Genomic DNA, 17,653 nt, shown 5'->3' with positions numbered 1-17,653 from the left:
GGATATGTCTCCCTCACTTTTAGAGACAGATCATTTAAAAACAGGTGATTAATAATTATTTAAATGTAAACTGTTGGATCTCATTTTTTAAATATCCAATGTGCCTCTGGGCTGTGTGTGCAGTACTGTCTTTCTTTCTGTCTCTTGGTCTATCTATCTGTCTATATAAGTACAGTTAAAGTCAAAATTATTAACCTTCCTGTGAATTTCTTTTTCTTTTTCAAATATTTCCCAATCAATGTTTAATGGAGCACAGAATTTTTCCCAGTATTTCCCACAACATTTTTTCTTCTAAAGAAAGACTCATTTATTTTACAATTTTTATCAACAGCTTTGGCACATTTTCAAAACAGTCTTAACATTCTTTAAACTGTTAGTGCAAATCTCAATACTGTTTGGTGGAACGTCAGAACTTTATTGCATGTCTGCAAAATAGTTACTCGCCTAAAACATTTAATTCATGCTTCAAAACGTAGTTATTGTGTCTGTAATTTGGCCAAGACCTCCAAAACATAATGTGCATTTGTCATTGTGTGAGCCACACTGCTCAAAACAAAAAGTTGCTTTTTCACATCACAGTCAGCCGTGAAAATTAGGATTTATTAAATCTTATATTTGTTGAGAAGAGTAAATAATACACAGAAAAAAATGAACATATGTATTTATGTTGTACATTTATTTTTATTGTACAAATGCATTACATGCAAAGTGCAATCTTGCTCGTTCAATTACTGTATTTTATTTTTCATATATCTTATGTTTCCACAAATAAACACAAAAAAAAAACCAAAAAAAAAAAACTACAAAATATCATCCATGAAAAAAAAAATCATGGTGGACATCCTGTCACTTATGTTGGCCTTGCCAGAGATTATTTTTCTTCCAGTTGCTCTTCCACAAGCATATTACTGCAGTTCAAGATTGTTAATGTAGTGATTGTGATGTGTGCAAACGCTACCAAAGTTGATTGAGAAATAAATAACTCAAATTGTATTGCAACTAGAGGTCATTTGCCAGTTTAGCAGACATAAGCAATGTCAGTATCAGATATTTATGGTGTAAAAGTGTGCATACAAATGTTTGATAATTGAATAAACAGTTTTGAGTGTGATGGCTTACACAATGAAAAATGATTGAAGTTGTGAAGAGTTTGACCGTTTAAATGAGAATCGACTCCTCAGTTGTGATCAACAAGCTATATGCAATTAGTTTCTGTCCAAACAACAGACAATAGTACTTACTGTTCTCACACATGTGCCAAAGCATTTGCAATTTGCTTAAATCAATAAGAAAAGCCACACTGAAGTAAACACAAGGTTAATGGTTCAGAGATCTTAAAATAAAAAATAAAAAAATTCAATTAATAATTAAACCAAAGCAATTAAGAAAAACTATATTTCAGCTAGAGGTTTTTAATTTTTTAAAAACCATTTTAAGGACTGTATTATCAGCCCCCTTAAGCGTTTTTTTTTTTTTTTTTTTTCAATTATCTACAGAACAAATCAAGTAAACACAATAGAGTGTATTAACACATTCTCTGTCACACAGCAGTAAGAAGCTTGCATTATCAGTTACTGAAAATGTTATTTAGCGGTCATCTTACTCTATCGCATGCTTTTGAGGGTGTGTAAGTGTTGATGTCATGCTAATAAAGTAGAGTGATTGTGATGGGCAATTTTATTTCAGTCCTGCTGGCTGAGCAGTGGAATAGAAAATAGATCCAGGACACGTAGACAAGGCAGATCTACCGTCAATATCTAATAGCTGAAAACGTCTCAACAGCACAGCATCAATCACCTGACAAAATGTCTTTTCAGTGGAAGGTCAGGAAGACATTACAGTATGGCCCATAAAGCCCTCATTGCTTTATATGTGGATAATTGGTGGAGTCAGTGGTTTGTGATGACGTGTGTGTATGTGTCTGAAAACAATAGCTCATGGCACTTTTTTTCACATAAGAGGCTGCAGTGCAAGCCAATCGCTGACTCAGCCAATCACACACACACACACTGACACACACACACACACACATAATGTGCCCCATGGGGTAGCAGGGCATCAATACTACATCCAGATCAGCAGCATAGCTCAGCACAGAACAGAGAAAAGCAGAAACACAACCTCTAATACAACACTAAACAGCATTAACATGAAACTGTATAGGAATCAGCAGTCACATTTAATTGAAGGCTTTATCTGAGATTCCACAACCTACATACTGTAAAGGCAATGGAGTTCCGTTTTACTATATATACATCTTATTTTCTCACAAACTGACTTTACACTATTGTCTTTGGATCCAGAGCCTCTAGGGATGGATGTATGTGTAAACATACAGCTGTTAGCTGACAGCTAGCTCTCTGCAACTCTCACTGAAGCTAAGCAGGGCAGCGCCCGATCAGTACTTTGATGAGAGACCAATTGGGAAAGCTATAGTTTCTGCTGAAAGCGGTATTAGTGAGGCCAGCAGGGGGTGCTTAACCTGCGGTCTGTGTGGGTAATAACGCCCCAGTATATTGAAGGGGACTCTATACTGCTTGGTGAGCGTCATTAAACCGAAGTCCTGAATCTCTGTGGTCACTAAAAATCTCCCCGGCATCCTGGCCAAATTTGCCCACTGGCCTCTGTCCGCATGGCCTTGTAACCATCCCCATGTCATAGTTGGCTTCATCACTCTGTCTCCTCTCCACCAATCAGCTGGTGTGTGGTGTGTGGTCTGGGGCAATATGGCTGTCATCGCGACATACAGGTGGATGCTGCACACTGGTAGTGGATGAGGAGATTCCCCCTATGTATAAGTGCTTTTAGTGTCCAGAAAAAGTGTTATAGAAATGTAAGGAATTATTAAACATAATATTAATTTTATTGAATAAATATTAAATTGCTGTGAGGCGACAGCACCACCTACTGCGCCACCACGTCACCCTATTAAATATGCCCATGATTGAATTTTTGTTCACATAGCTTTTACAATTTTTTTCTGTAGTTCTCAATTAAATTATTATTTCAGTGTTATAAATTGACATTTGACTGTTTTCTGTTATTTACGGTTTTGAATTGCATTGAGATGTTGAGCTCTTTGTTGACTTTTGATGTTAAAAATTCAACTTCAGAGTTTAACAATGTAACTTTTATTGCGCTGACGCATAGCCCTTCACCGTGGCCATCGGCGTCACTGACGTGCACCTCTCAAAAAATGTAACTACACGTCGCAACAACGCGTAGCGCAAGCTCTGTGATTGGTCGGCTTGGTAGCGCTGACGAGTCTGGGCGGGACCGAGAGCCGTGCAAATGGCGAGCGAGTTTGAGACACTTGTACATCCCGGAAGTGTTCAGGAAAAGCAAAAAAAGCAGCAAAGAAACTCGACAAAGAGGAACATTTACACCTCACTGCCCACTAGCGTTTTGAAAGTGTTAATGCAGACCAACAGAGACCGCGCACAGAAGTATAAATCCACAGCTACGCGCGTTGCATGCGCCGTGGGTCATGCCGGTCAATTGACGCAGAAGTATAAACCAGGCTTTAGAAGTATAAGAAATAGTAACACTTTACTATTTAAAAAACTTCAAATTTAACCTAAACTAACTGTTAATTGATGCATTAATTAACAACATATAATAACATGTAATTAAAAATACCTTGCTATACCTTGCTTTTATCTAATCATGAATTCTTGTGACTCATGTTGTAGTTAATTCATGATTAGTGCATGCCTTCACTTTTCAATAATTCATAATAATATTTAGTTTACATATTGACATATTACACATCACCTAAAATAATATATAGAGAAATAATGTATAAAATAACAGAACAAATGTACAGGCTGTTTATTACAAGGTTTGTGTATATACAGTACAACAATAACCCAGACAATATATCACTTTAAACCAGTGTTTCTCAACCACGCTCCTGGAGGACCACCAGCACTGCATGTTTTGGCTGTCTCCTTTGTCTGTCACACCCATTACAGGTCTTTCAGCCTCTGCTAATGATCTGATAATCTGAATCAGGTGTGTTTGATTAAGGAGACATAAAAAATGTGTAGGGCTAGTGGTCCTCCAGGAACGTGGTTGAGAAACACGGCTTTAAACTATTAAACAATGTTAATAAATGTCACTTTTTCTAACTTTTCAAGATTGAAGTATGTTGGAAGCAAGATCAACATTCCATGTTTGCAAATCAAATAAATAAATAAATCAGAGAAAAAAAAATATGAACCACAGAATATGGAAATTTGCTAATTTAAGGATAGTGTTTACAGTGTATATTCAAGTATGACCTTTGGTTTATTTTTCTTAAGTGTTCTTGTTGCCTTTGTTGCATTTCAGTCCTTAAATACAATAAGGAAAATGGTTAACTTGTTCAGACACAACTGGCTGTATTAATCATATTTACAAAAACAGAGTATAAGCATGTCAGAAGGTTGTTATGTTTTTATCCTGTTCTGTTAAGTATCATTTCAAGTGGTTTTGGAATGGCCAGACACAACTGATGCTGTAAAACATGCACTTTTCCCTCTGATTAGTTAAGGGAAGTCACACAGTCTACTTGACCCTCCCAGGAAATTCCACTTTGTTTGCTGTGGAATGTGTGGGAATACATACTTCCATCCATTCATTGCATTTTTGTCCTGCCTGAATTCTACATCTGTGAAAATCATATCCGTTCTCAGTTCCCTTTTTGGATGTGATAACTGGCAGCGTGAATATGATAGGCCAATTCCTTTTAGTCATGTGACAGAAAATATATAGTTGCTACCGAAAAAGGGAAAGAAAATAAATCTGATTCCATTCAGTGGAGAAAACCCCCTATTTTGTTCATGAGCCTATACACATGAAGACAATCATTATATTATAATGCTAACAAATGATTTTGATGCTGAATAAGAGATTTCAAAGTTCAAAGATAAAACATAACAACACTGTAATGTCTCTATTATAAATCCAGTGGTTTGCTAGAATTCACCATTAACTAATTACTAACCACTTCTAGAAGTGTGCCAATTGCCAAAAACTTTAGCTAAATGCCATGAACTCTGGACTACATTGCTGTGGAGCTTATTTTGCTCAAAAAACAAAAACAAAACCGTGTACAAAAGTATACTGTGTATGAAGTATATGTCATATATCCTGCAATGTGAATTATCGATTGTAAATGCATATGTGTTTAATTTTAGTTCATATTTCAAATGAGTTTATTTGTATTGCCAGCAGCTATAGGTCTCTGCAACTCTCATATAGTATAGTATAGTATCTTACAAAGCTATAGGTTGCTGTTGGAAGTTGTGTTAGTGAGGCCAGCAGGGGGCGCTCAACCTGCAGTATGTGTGGGTCCTAACGCCCCAGTATATTGATGGCTACTGTATACTGCTCAGTGAGTGCTGTCTTTCAGATGAGATGTTAAGTTGAGGCTCTGAATCACTGTGGTCATTACAAAAATTCCAGGATGTCCTTCGAAAAAGAGTAGGGGTTTAACCCCGACATCCTGGCCAAATTTGCTCTCTGGCCTCCTAATCATCCCCATATCATAATTAGCTTCATCACTCTGTCTCCTCTCCAATCAGCTGGTGTGTGGTGTGCGGTCTGGCGCAATATGGCTGCCGTCATGTCATCCAGGTGGATGCTGCACACTGGTGGTGGATGAGGAGATTCCCCCCAATGTGTAAATCGCTTGGGAGCCAGAAAAGTGCTATAAAAATGTGAGAAATTATTTATTGTTATTTATTTATTTTATTATTATTTATTTTTTACTTTTGCATATCCAAATTGCAACCACATATTTCAGAAAACTAATGTGATTTTTGGATCTCATAACTGTCATTTTGCTATTAAACCTTTAATTTGCACATATTACTGTTCCTCTCATACGATTGTCATTATAACTGTTTAGTATTTCTCATAAATCTGATATCAAATCTTAAAATATGACTTTATATATTTCAGTTGTTGTTTTTGATATGTCTGAACAGCAACTTTATATCTTAGAAATGCAACTCACAATGTTGCTTAATTTATCTGCAGTTTCTTTTCACATAACTGATATGTAATATATCATAACTGCTATTTGAATCCTACTAAATGCACCTTTATTGCTTATCTTTATCTCACCCTACTGACTATACTCAAGATTCTCACAGAAATCAGTCAAGTTTGGTAAGAAAAATGTTGGATTGGGGTTACATTCAGTATGGGGCCTGGGTGAGCCCTGCAAAGTGGATGGCAACATCAACACCTGAGGTATCAAGACATTTGTGCTGCCTATTACATTATAAAACCACAGGAGAGGGCAAAATTTTCAGTAGGATAGCACTCCTCATACTTCAGCCTCCACATCAAAGTTCCTGAAAGCAAAAAAGGTCAAGGTGCTCTAGGATTAGCCAGCCCAGTCACCAGACATAAAGGCCACACTTTACAATAAGGTTCATTAGTTAATGTTAATTAATGCATTTACTAACATGAGCAAACAATGAACAATACATTTACTACTGTATTTGCTTATGTTTTAACGTTAGTTAATGAAAATACAGTAGTTCATTGTTAGTTCATGTTAACTCATGGTACATTAACTAATGTTAACAAGCACGAACTTGGATGTTAATAATGCATTAGTAAATGTTCAATTATGATTAATAAATGCTGTACATGTGTTGTTCATGATTAGTTCATATTAGTAAATGCATTAACTAATGAACCTTATTGTAAAGTGTTACCGACATAAACATTATTGAGCATGTCTGGGGTAATAAGGTAATCAACTCTGTCCAGCATCCCTGTGTTAAGGCTGATTTATACTTCTGTGTCAAGTCCACGAATATGCTACAGCACAGCCTGCGCCTGAACGCATAGCTTTTGCCATGTCGGTGATATGCACCTCTCGAAAAATGTAACTACATGTGTAGTGCAAGCTCTGTGATTGGTCACCTGTAACAAAGGTTCTTTGTGTGGGAAGAAGAAGACAGGGTCGGCGTTGAGGTAAGTAACAGATATTTTATTTTCAGTCACAACTGCAAATGACAGCTCCCACTATGTGGCCGTCGTTCAGCTCTCTCTCCCGACTGTTCCTCCCATTCTCCTTAAGACGGGTGTCTCTCCGGTCCAATCACTAGAATAAACAGGTGTTGCTTATTATTTCGGATTGGCCTGCTGATTAGCCGCCGGGCTCTGAGCATGCTCTCCCCCTTTTATTGGGTATTCGATCATGCTTACCTCTCCACATACCCCCACCGCCCGCCACATTCCTTCTCTATGGTGCTGTACTTAGCCTCACTTTTACTTAGCTTGCGGCTAATGTACAGCACCGGCCGTTCCGCTCCTGCCACCTCCTGGGAGAGAACCGCCCCCAGACCCCGATCGGACGCGTCCGTCTGTAAAATAAAGGGGAGAGCAAAATCAGGAGCGTGCAATAGCGGCCCCCCACAAAGTATAGATTTTACCTTTGAGAAGACCTGTTGGCACTGCTCCGACCATTGGACGGTATCCGGTCCCTCCTTTTTAGTGAGATCAGTCAATGGGCTGACAAGGGCCGAATAATTAGGAACAAACCGCCTATAATATCCTGCCAGCCCCAAAAACTGTCTCACCTCCTTTTTGGTCTTGGGTCTCGGACAGGTTGCAATGGCTGCAGTCTTATCAATTTGGGGCTGCACCTGCCCGTGACCTAAGTGGAAGCCCAGATACCTTACCTCCACTCGCCCAATTGCGCACTTCCGTGGGTTGGCCGTGAGCCCGGCCCGTCTCAGCGCCGACAATACCGCCCTCAGATGTTGCATATGCCGCTGCCAATCATTACTGTAAATGATGATGTCGTCTAAATAAGCAGTGGCATATGCTGCGTGAGGGCCGAGTATCTTGTCCATCAGGCGCTGGAACGTCGCCGGCGCCTCGAACAGCCCGAACGGAAGCGTCACAAATTGGTGCAATCCAAACGGCGTAGTGAAGGCTGTTTTTTCGCGGGATATTGGAGATAAGGGGATCTGCCAATAGCCCTTCGTTAAATCCAATGTCGAGTAATATCGAGCAGCACCTAACCGGTCGAGCAACTCGTCAATACGCGGCATTGGATAAGCGTCGAATTTCGACACAGATAATCCACACAGAACCGGACCGAGCCGTCCGTCTTAGGTACCAAGACAATCGGGCTGGCCCAGTCGCTGTGGGATTCTTCTACTACTCCCATTTTCAACATATTATTCAATTCTTCCTGAATCACTTTTTTCTTGTGTTCAGGTAAGAGATACGGCCGGGTCCTAACGACCATGCCCGGTTCGGTCTCGATATGGTGCTGAATCAGGTTAGTACGACCAGGCAGGGGCGAAAACACGTCAGAGTATTCACGTTGGAGGTGCCGGATGTCGAGGAGCTGGCTCGCTGAGAGAGGATCGCCCCCGGTGACCAGAGCGCTCGGCCGTTCTCGGCCGGAGCTCTCCGGCCCCAGGTCATCCTCGTTAGTAACAAGCGTAGCCAGCGCCACGTCCTCCGGCTCCCTCCACTGCTTAAGCAGATTAATGTGATAAATCTGACGCGAGTCAGCCCTGTCCGAACGAACCACCTCGTAATCGAGATCACTGACTCGTCGTGTGACCACAAACGGCCCTTGCCACTTGGCGAGTAATTTAGAGCTGGAAGTGGGTAGCAGTACAAGTACTTTATCTCCCTGTAAAAATTTACAGAGTTTAGTGCCCTTATCATATCGCCTGCGTTGGTCATCCTGAGCCTTAAGCAAGAGAGCCGCCCCAGTGTGTGGAGTTTTGCTCTAAGGTCCAGGATATATTGAATTTCATTTTTACTTTTAGAAGGCTCGTCCTCCCAAGCCTCTCTAACAACATCCAAAACCCCTCTGGGCTGTCTGCCGTAGAGAAGCTCGAAGGGGGAAAACCCCGTGGAGGCTTGGGGAACCTCCCGCACAGCGAATAATAAGGGCTCCAACAACTTATACCAATTTTTCGCGTCCTCGTGAACGAATTTACGGATCATTGATTTAAGCGTGCGATTAAATCTTTCCACCAGCCCGTCTGTTTGTGGGTGATAGACGCTGGTGCGAATAGATTTAATGCCCAATAATCCATAAAGCTCGCGCATCGTGCGTGACATGAACGCGGTGCCTTGATCAGTGAGAATCTCCTTGGGGATTCCCACACGGGAGATGATGCGAAACAGCGCCTCCGCAACGCTCTTTGCTGAGATATTACGGAGCGCGACTGCTTCCGGGTATCGGGTTGCATAATCCACCAGAACTAATGCAAACCGATGCCCGCGTGCGGATCGCTCTAATGGCCCGATGAGATCCATACCAATTTTCTCTGAGGGGATCTCCATAATTGGTAAAGGGCGCAACGGCGCTTTTGGGGTGGCCGGCGGATTTACCAGCTGACATTCACTGCACGCAGCGCACCATCTGCTGACGTCACCGTGAATGCCCGGCCAAAAGAATCGGGTCATGAGGCGATTTAGTGTGGCCGCCTGACCTAAATGTCCGGCCATAGGATTAGAATGAGCCGCCTGAAAAAGCATTTCCCGGCGGCTCTTTGGTACTAATAACTGGGTTGTATTTTCTTTTGTCTGAGTGTCTTGGGTCACTCGATACACCCTATCATTAATCACCGCAAAATACGGATAGGAGAGGGGTCGATCAGGCTGGAGGATTTTCCCATCAATAACTTGCACTCTTTCGAGTGCATGTTTTAGTGTATAATCACGCGACTGCTCCAGGGGAAATTCCCAGCCCTTCCCCTGAGTCAGCGCGTGACGTCACTGCTTGGGATTCCCCCAGCTGAGCGACACGTCCCCTATCCGGCGATTTCTTCTTCCAAGAAACACCCGCACATAAAACTCCCAATAATCTATTGAATCCAGGCCAATTAGTTCCCAGAATTAGCGGGTGTTTGAGGTGCGGGTTAACCGCTACCTCGACTCTATGCTTTTTCCCCCGAAATTGAATGTCTATTGCCGTTAGCGGGTAGTGAATTACATCCCCGTGTACACACCTTACCCTTACCGTACGGCTCATATCCAAAGCCGGGTCTTGAAGCAAGCTTTGGTGGATGGAGGTCTGATTACACCCCGAATCCACCAAAGCTTGATATGTACCCCCTTTAATACTCACAGGTATCCGGTATAGCCCGTCGCGACCGGGGGCGACTGCTGGCACATCGGGCAGGCGGACCAATGTACCCACCTCCATCACGGAGCAGTTCTCTGGTGCATGATACGCCCCCCCGCAATGCCAACATGCCGGCCCAGACCTTCCCGTTATACCCCCGAGGGCAGCAGGACCAACTGATTGGGCCGGAAGTCGGTATGGGCGGTCCCCTCGATCTGGGCCTGGGGATAGGAGGAGAGAGAGAAAGAGGAGGGACAGGGAGAGAGAGAGAGAGAGAGGTTACTTCGCCAACCCTGGACCTCGCTACCAGGTGATCCTCCGCCAGCTGGATGGCCGTTTCCAGATCGTCTGGTCGGTGGCACTGGACCCACTCCGATGTTCGGGAGGGAAGGCGGGCGATGAACTGTTCCAGTACCACAGCGTCGACGATCTGATCGATGGTCCGGTCATCCTGCACCAGCCATCTGCGGCAGGCGTCACGGAGCTGCTGGGCGTATATGAAGGGCCGACCGCTTTCCTACAGCTTCAGCGACCGGAAGCGCTGGCGTTGTTCCTCCGGATTGCGGCCGGCCCGCTGAAGTATGGCTCGTTTCAGGTGCGCATAATTCAGGAGATCCTTGGCCGGTAGCTGCTGTGCGGCGGTCTGGGCTTCGCCCGACAGCAGCGGGATGACTCTCACCGGCCAATCTGCCCGGGGCCACCCACACGCTCCTGCCATCTTCTCAAACAAGTCTAAGAAGACTTCCGGGTCATCTTGTGGCCCCATTTTGTGTATTGTGATGGAGGGGTGGGTGGCTGATGTTGATCCGGGCTGGATCCCCTGCTTCAGCATGCTCCGGACGAGCTCGCGGTCCTCGCGCTGGGCCTCCACCAGGACCTTAAAGCGCTCCTCCTGCTCAGCTCGTATGTCCAGGATCTCCTGGTGCTGTTCACGGTGGAGGACCGCGAGCGCCTGGATCACTTCTGCAAATGGACTGGTTGACGGAGTGGTCATCTTAGCGGCGAGGTCTCTTCTTCTTCCCCGGATTTCGGCACCACTGTAACAAAGGTTCTTTGTGTGGGAAGAAGAAGACAGGGTCGGCGTTGAGGTAAGTAACAGATATTTTATTTTCAGTCACAACTGCAAATGACAGCTCCCACTATGTGGCCGTCGTTCAGCTCTCTCTCCCGACTGTTCCTCCCGTTCTCCTTAAGACGGGTGTCTCTCTTATTTCGGATTGGCCTGCTGATTAGCCGCCGGGCTCTGAGCATGCTCTCCCCCTTTTATTGGGTATTCGATCATGCTTACCTCTCCACATCACCTTTAAAGCGCTAACAAGTGGGCAGGACCAAGAGCCACGTGAGTCCATTGGAGTAACTGTTTACAAGTGTCAACTGTTTACACAGAGCTTCTGATAGAAAGTTTTGTGTTTACCTCATGATTAAAGTTGTTGTAAATCCGTCGGTTCCTGCCTCAAAATGAGCGAGTTTGAACCACTTGTACATTATGGAGGCATTCAGTAAAAAACAAAACACCAGCAAAGAAATTAGACACAGAGGAACATAAACACGTACTGCCAGCTAGCATTTCAGAAGTGTTATTGCAGAGCAACAGAAACAGCGTGCACAAGTATGAATGCACAGCTATGCGCTTTTAAGTCACATCGATGGCTTGATGCAGAAGTATAAACCAGGCTTTTGATAGATGGATGTGATGTCATTAAATATAACTTAAATTGCAAATTAATTCAGAAATTTCAAAACTTGGCAAAATCACATCTCCATCTCTGGTTCTCCATCTATCTCCAATTATGATTCAAAAAAAGACGTTCTAGACAAATGACAAACTTTCACATTGATGATACTGTAACAGAAATACAGCTCTCTGTTTTGTGCATGTGCAAGTGTGTGGGTGCGCAGATTTACATCCATATTGTGTTACAGCAATCTAATTGTCAGCTTTACCCCCTTATGCCAATGTGCCATCCACGGCATCTGTACTGCTAATGAGAGAAGGGCAATGAACAGGCAAAAAATTTTTCCTGAAATGAATCTAAGTACAGCTCACTGGAATGACCTGCAGGTCTAAACGGTGTGCATTTGACCAGACAGAGTGGGTGAGTGTGCGTCTGTCTTGTTCTGTCTGAGTGTGTAGGTGCTAGCCGTCATAAGTGTGGGAGAGATGCTGATTGCTAAGTGCCACTGAGAGCAGGCTCTATTATTATGCTCTATTATTCTGCAGAGGTGGCTTTGATGCTTTGTGAGTGAAGTATGGTAAGTGTGAGTGTGTGAACCACACCCTGGCAGAGCAGAACATTCCTTCCAAATTCCATTGAGTTTTTATTTATTTATTTTTTTACATTCAACACTGACATGAGGTGTGTACATGCTTTGATGAAAAGAAAAAAGTAAAAGCAAGCGGTGGCGCAGTGGGTGGTAGGATCGCTTCACAGCAAGAGAGTTGCTGGTTTAAGCCCTGGCTGGGTCAGTTGGCATTTCTGTGTGAAGTTTGCATGTTCTCCCTGTGTTGGCGTGGGTTTCCCAAAAGTCCAAAGACTGCCGTTATAGTTAAATTGAATAAGCTAAATTAGTTGTAGTGTATGTGTGTGAATGCAGAAGTATATGGGTGTTTGGAGGGGAACAGTTTTTAAGTAAATGTTCTATTAATGTACCTGTAAGATTATTTGTTAAAAAAATTGAAAGATTAAACAATTGATAAGCATTTACTGTTGATCACTGTTTCTATTTGTCTTTTATAAGTTTTAGGTTGAATCAAACTAACTTAAAAAAAAGTTATATTAACTTTAGACTTGTAAAACATCAAGTGTCTGCTTGTCCATCCATCCATCCGACCTCTTCTTTTCTTCAAATGTTACAGTAAAATTGCGCCAATATTCCCATTAAGTGATGAAAACATTATTTCTTAAAAGCACACTGTTACGAGAACCAGCGATCGCTCTCCGGAGATCGCTGGTTTCCACTATAACTATGAACTACACTTCCGCCTTTTCCTGGACTACATTTTCATACATGCACTTCTCCCTGACACCCGTGCTCATTCATCTAACTTGATTACATTCACCACCTGAACCTTGTCATCGACTGATATCAAACCACTTATTAGCCTCTCATGAACCCATCCAGTTTACCGAGTCTTGTTCGCCCATAGTGACATTACAACGCGTTTCCTCCTTGTCTTGTTTCTCCGTGTCTCGATCCTAGCCTTGTTTACCCTAGTTATCCTGTTTAGCCGCCAGCCTTACGACCTATTGCCTGTACATTGTTTACGACTCTGGATTTGCCCAAATATACCCGTTTGTACCTGATTTGACCATTGCTTGCTTGACGACATTGAATAAACTCATCTTTTGAAGCTGTTTGGACAGAACTGTGTTTAGGTATAGTGTGTCCACAGTCACGTTGGAGTTATATAAAGACAATAAGTGCCTTTAAATTTCCTGATGTTAAAAATAGGATCCAAATCCCTCCCAGGTAGGAGTGTGGTTTCCCCGGCCACCGATTTGATTGACAGCTGCGTATTAACATATCTCCGTAGTAACGAGTGTAATCACATCAATGCGTGCAAATTTACCAGGATTAAAGATCTGTTCATCTCTCGGTCATCATAAATTATGATCAATGTGATCAAGAATTAATTTTATGAGTTTTTTTTTTAAACAGAGCATGTTACATTGATTTTACCATCTTTTCCACAGCCGCTGTCAGTACAATTATAAAAGAAGACACTTCAATCCCGATTTGTGGATGTTAAATTCAGATTTATTTTTGTACATTAACATATTTGATATATTTTTACAGCAGTGGATATTAACGTGTATCCTGTCACATTTGCCATGCAAAACCAGAGCAAAGTTAAACGTGCATGCTGTGTGTGTTTGTGTGTGCACATGTGCATGAATTTTGTAAAGACATGGTGTGTGACTCATCATCGCAGAAAGGCTTGCATCAACTCTATAACATACATCAATTAATAATTATTGGTAAAAATTTTACTGTAGTAATTCTGACAAACATTCTGTGAGATCTGCTTCATGTCTGTCACTGTGCTGTTTATCTGACACAGCTGAGGTGGAGATGAAGGCACACTCTGACAGGCATGTGAGAATGATGAGCGAGGAGAACTAGCATTAAAGGCACAGGCAACAAAAACAACATTGTGTTCAGAGCAGAAATTTCCAATATTCTGAAAACTATAGAAAATAATCTGATGGGTGTTTTGAGCTAAAATTGTATGGACACATTCTGGAGACAGTTACGAGAAGATAAATCTTGGAAAAGGGGTAAAATAGGTGCCCTTTAAATCCTAATTGCCTTTCTACATCCTGTTTGCTAAATAATTTACATAAATATATTTTTCAGTTGCGTTCTGAATGATTCACCATTCTGACTTGAGGTAGTCTTCAATGATTTTAACTTAGTTTAGACTAAAACAATAGAACTCTACAACATGCCCTCATTAAATGGTTAAATGTGTTTGTGCACGAGTGCATTCATGTGTGAACGTGGAAATCATCCCCCTTCCCCCAAACACACTCCTCTCTTAGCTGTGAAAGTGATGGAGATGTTAAACATGACAGAATCTCACCTCTGTTCCAGTCTTCTCGCTTCTGCTCTTCTCTACTTCCCCTCTGATTTACTCAGAGCAAAGGTCTTTTTCATTCTTTATTTATACTTGATCAGAGATCTACTCTTGGTGCTGATGGCACTGAGATCATATCAATTTCCTAGAATTATCAGACTCTAAATTTACAGTTTCATATTCAGATTGAATGCTTTCAAAATCGACTATACTGTACATGCAAAGGTTACTTAATCCAGAATAGAATTAATCTCTGGAATAGTCTCTTAGGTCCTATTCTCACCTTAATGTGCTTTATGGTTTCACAATTTACATACAGTTAAGCTGGTAAGAAATTGAGAAGAATGTGGGTGACAACTTTTGATTTTGTCATCTTTGTGTTTTTCAGTAGGAAAACTATTTAATGAAATTTGACCATATCTTTGTTCAGTAAGCCGTTTCATTTTGCAACATATTTGATTACATGAGCATTTAAACTGCAAAATCCAAGTATACTTGATTTCAAATACCTTTGGAAGTTGTTGAAAGTGGACAAGCACACCAAATTTTAGAAGCTTTTTACTACATACTAAAGTGCCATCCAGATACAGAGAATGCATCTAAAATGTCCCATTGAAATCAAAAAGTAAGTTTTCGGCCAATTTATTATGAAAAAAAAATGTATGTCTATAACAGGGGTGTCCAAACTCAGTCCTGGGGGCCGGTGTCCTGGAGAGTTTAGCTCCAACCCTAATCAAACACCCCTGAAGCAGCTAATCAAGCTCTTAGATATACTAGAAACTTCCTGGAAGGTGTGTTGAAGCAAGTTGGAGATAAACTCAGCAGGACACCGGCCCTCCAGAACAGAGTTTGGACACCCCTGGTCTATAAGCTACTGTGCCCAAAACAATAACAATATTAAAATCCTGAACCTCAAAATAATCCTTTTTTGTTTTTGGAAAATTGAGATTTATAAATCAATTATAACAATCTAAATATTGAGAAAATCACATGTAAAGTTGTCTAAATAAATTGTTAAAAGTGTATTTAGCAGTGCTAAATAAAGGACTGCTCTTCATGGAAAATTATATTTGATCTAGTAGCATAAATATTTTAACATAATATAATGTAATTTGACTATTAACAACATACTCCTGTGCAACATACAGTAGGAATGGTTTTGTGGTCCAGGGTCACAATTCATATTTAGAAGAATTAGAAGAAATATACATTTAAAATCTACAATCTGTCAAATATACAATACATAGTAGGCCTATTGAATTCCCTACAAAATAATTTAAAGAAGTATGGCAGATAGTAGGAGATACTTATGTAGTATTACCAACACAATCTTGCGGCAGTTTGTAACTTTTTGATTTATGGCTAATTGATATTAATTCATACGATCTAATTCATAAAATTTAGTGTGATTTTTTTTTTTTTTTTTTTTTTTTCCTCATCACCTAATGGCGGTTAGGGGTGGGGTTGGGTGCAATGCCTTCTTTTTGAAATCATACATTTTCGAATGATTGAACTCGTACAAATTCGTACGAATTAGCCACCTAACTGTTAAAGCGTAAAATACATTTCCTCGTGAGATCATGCTGGTATTACTAAAAGACTGTGGCTGTCAAATTTGGTTTTACCAAACTCAAAGGCTCTGGCTGAGTTGTGTGCTATTGGCTGTTTTACAAAAGAGGAAGAGTTGCTTGATGTGTCCTGCCCTGTTTAAGTGGAAAAAATAAAACAAGTTGAAACGTTTTTGTAAAATGCAATAAAATCATAAATATGTGATTTTGTTAATTCTTTCTACTTAATTGATAAAAGTACAAAAAAAAAGATTAAGTTTCACTGACCAAATAAATCATAAACAAATGTTGATTTTGATGGCAGCAACACACTTTAAAAACATTGGGACAGAAGCTAAATAAAAGGCATAATCCAGAACATCAATCTTACAGTACATTTAGGTTAATCAACCAGTTTAAATTGATTTCATCATTTTATAAAACTGATCGATCGCTATATAGAAGTTGAATCATTGCTTTTCATTTTGTGACAAAATGCAAGTCTCATTTCTTCATGTAAAATTGCTAATATTTTAGATATTTAACAAGGAACATATAATATTGTGAAATGACTGAGGGAATGCAGAGACACTTCTGTCTGACAAGAGTAAGCTGAATGTGCTTGACCTTTGAGCTGTCAGATGACATTGCATAAGATACTTGTAAGACAGAAGCAGGTTTTTAATTAAATAAAAGAATAATAATGCTAAATTAATAAATCTGTTAATTAAAAGTTTCACAGTGTTATTTATTTATTTATTTATTTGTTTATTTATGCCTTTTGAATTGCATCATGTGGGGGCCTAATCTCTGCTCTGAAAACTTTTGATGATAAAGTTTAACAGTGTTTTTTTTTTTTGGTAGTTTTAAACAATACAAATGCTTGTTTCTTACATAAGTTATAACATGCAAACTCCACACAGAAACTAATTTTCACTCTACACATTTTTATTCAGACATTTGCCTTGACATTTTGTACTAAACCTAATTTTTATTCTGACAGAACAAAGGTGGGAGGAGAGAGGGAGAGAGAGCAATAATCCACTCCAACACAGCTAGTACAAGATCAATACTGCACAGTTTAATTCTACTTGAATGCAGAGCCAATAAAGTTCAGCATGATAGACAAAGGGGTGGACAGAAAGAACCGCAGAGAATAAGGATGAAGAGTCATGATAATGAACAGTGTGAATATGCAAAAAAATTTTAACCCAACTCCCATCTTTGATTTCAGCCTGTCGAAACATCTACAAGTAAAACAGAATTTTAAATGATTTTGGAAATAAGACATTATTAAATAAGGCATTACAAAATCATATACACTTAAGAAAGGTTTGTATACCTTCCAAATGTCCCCACAAGTACAGAATGTTGACCCTAAAACTGATCAAAATTAAAATAGCTCATAAATCACACAAAATTAAG

At 40.6% G+C, this 17,653-nt stretch overlaps 1 protein-coding gene across 4 annotated transcripts in view; it reads left to right on the top strand.

Moving 5' to 3' along the window:
* sorbs2a (sorbin and SH3 domain containing 2a) overlaps positions 1-17,653 on the top strand; it is a 140,342-nt gene that overhangs the window by 609 nt on the left and 122,080 nt on the right. The gene's annotated exons all lie outside the window — the stretch shown is intronic.

Source organism: Danio rerio, chromosome 1 (assembly GCF_049306965.1).
Source record: "Danio rerio strain Tuebingen ecotype United States chromosome 1, GRCz12tu, whole genome shotgun sequence".
In the NCBI taxonomy this organism is placed as follows: Eukaryota; Metazoa; Chordata; class Actinopteri; order Cypriniformes; family Danionidae; genus Danio; species Danio rerio.
This window is presented reverse-complemented; position numbering and strand designations above follow the sequence as displayed.